Raw genomic sequence first — 2,388 nt, forward strand, 5'->3', positions numbered from 1 at the left:
AATCGATTCAATTAACGCATACGCGACTACGAGCCGGGAAACACGTTGGCCACACTCGTCTGCAGACACGACGTGTGTTGCAATGTTTGTAAACAGTTCCCATCATTCCCCTGGGGGAGGGGGGGGAGGACACGGACCGCTACCCAGCATGACGTCGTGGTTTCGCGACAGGAATCCCGGGACACCAGCAGCGCTGTTCGACATTTCGGAACGAAACCAGAAACAGACAAGGGGGAAAAAACGCAAACGCAACACAGAGAGATGAAACCAAACGAACCGGCGACACCGGCGCTGCGCTGTCCAATTAAAATCAATCACATTCGCAAAATCGAACGCGATCGGTCAGCTGGCGGCGTTTTAATTAGCGGAAGGCGTCCCCACGCACACACTCTGCGCCAGTCAGCAACGAGTGCAGTGCCTCGTTAGTGCCTTTAATGATAAAAATGAAAGAAATAATTAAAGGTAAATAAAGACGAAACGCCGAAGATTGATTATCACGTCAAGCCGGCGGTGTAGCACCGAATGGATCGAAGGCCAGGACTGAGGGACAACGAAAAAAAAAGCACGCCAGAAATCCTCAAGGGTACACCAGCAGGGCTGACTCGCTATCAGGTGGATAACAAGGGAGTGGAGGAATGCAATTCGTGGTCATCGTCGGCGTTGTACGTTGCGCGAACCTCCATGGGAACCACTTGAGCGATTCCTAGCGATTCCGGGCGACCTGCTGGGCCATCTGGCCAGGATTGTGACATTTTGTCATAACATTTTCCACCACTTGGCCCAATTTGGCCCCGAAAAACCTGCCAATTGCATTCCAATCGTGCGCGTTATGCGTCGAACACCATTCTGGCGACAACGCAATGCCCCACGACATAACGACAGCACCGAGCGTTATGATTGCAGCATAAAAGTACAGCTTCATCAGCGTCATTCATGTCAATTCTGTTGTCCATGTACGTTCGGTTTCTACTTCTTCTCTCGTGTGCGATTTTTTTTCTTGCTTCATTTGCGCTCGTTCGGAACTCGATGTTGCTTGTGAAGTGGACACAGCGGGCCCCCGGGGAAGGGATGGCTAGTGTCTTCTGGCATTTCGTTCTTTTTTGCTGCACCATATATTACTGTTTTTTTTTTATCGTAAGCGTGGCCACGGTCACGCCGCCGTTACACCGGCCGGTACGGTGGTGGATCGCGGATCGCCCTAGAGGGCAGCAAGCGATCGTTTCAGTTTTCCTCTCTTTTTGCGACAACACATTGCGAGAACAGATTGTTTAACTTTAAATCTGGAAGATTACGTTCCATCTTATGGTTTGTTCAGGGGTTATGTTAATTGTTGAGGATTTTTTGTGATAAATTTAGATAACGTTTTAAATTTTTAGACATCATTTTCACGATGAAAAATGAATGCATTTTACGATTAGGATTGAAAATCAGCTTTTAATAAACCCAATTATTTTTTAAAGCTTCGACAGATCTAGCTAGTAAATAGTAAGCAAAAACATCCGCATTTCTAGAAGATTTCGGTGAAACATTTAAAAGAGTACACTTTTTTATGCTACTATAGACACTAGCTTTGACAGCATAAGTTTTAGGGACAATCGCTTTAAAGTAGCGAGGTGCAATAGGTTGGGTTATCGAAAAAAGAATATCTTTGCCAGTTTTACTTCAATTGATACAAACGAAAAATGTGAAAAAATGAAAAGCCACCCCTAAATCATGGATTAGTATTCCGTAGGTTTTCAACATTATTTCCCATTTCGATGATAAAAATCCAACATTTGATGAAAAAATTCCTTCCTTATCCACGTTTGATAAAGAGATAACAGTTTTTTTTATTACATTACAATACCAACTCTTTATGACAATAACTGATGATAAACATCACTCCCAGCAGAACATCTGTAGCAGCAGTGTCCCTGCACCACGCTACCACTACCTTCGTTCGTCCGCAAAAAAAAAAAAGAAATCCGCCAAAGCTGAAGCGGCTACAACCACGGCACGCTACGTCTGCCCAAAAGCGGCCAACCGCTGTTACTACTGTGTAGTACCTGCCATTTGGGCCCCGCCGAGCGGCAAATCATGCCGCACCGTAATTGCAGCTTAATTCACTTGCCATTGCCCATGCCTTCGTTCCCCCTTCTCGCTCCCCGTTCTCTGCACTCCCTTATACGACACACACGCCATCATTCCCGCCCTCTTCACTACCGCCGCGATCATCGAAACCAGATCGACTGACCAACCAATCGATCGATCGATCGACGGAACCCCCCTGGGCTGTCTATAGTGATCGCGAATCACCTCTTATGATGCGATTCGGCCACCCAAAAGCGGTACGAGTACGTACCTCTGAGGTCCGGGGCAGAAAGGGAGACGGAAGGCGAATTGTGTGCG

Source organism: Anopheles aquasalis, chromosome 3 (assembly GCF_943734665.1).
Source record: "Anopheles aquasalis chromosome 3, idAnoAquaMG_Q_19, whole genome shotgun sequence".
Taxonomy (NCBI): Eukaryota; Metazoa; Arthropoda; class Insecta; order Diptera; family Culicidae; genus Anopheles; species Anopheles aquasalis.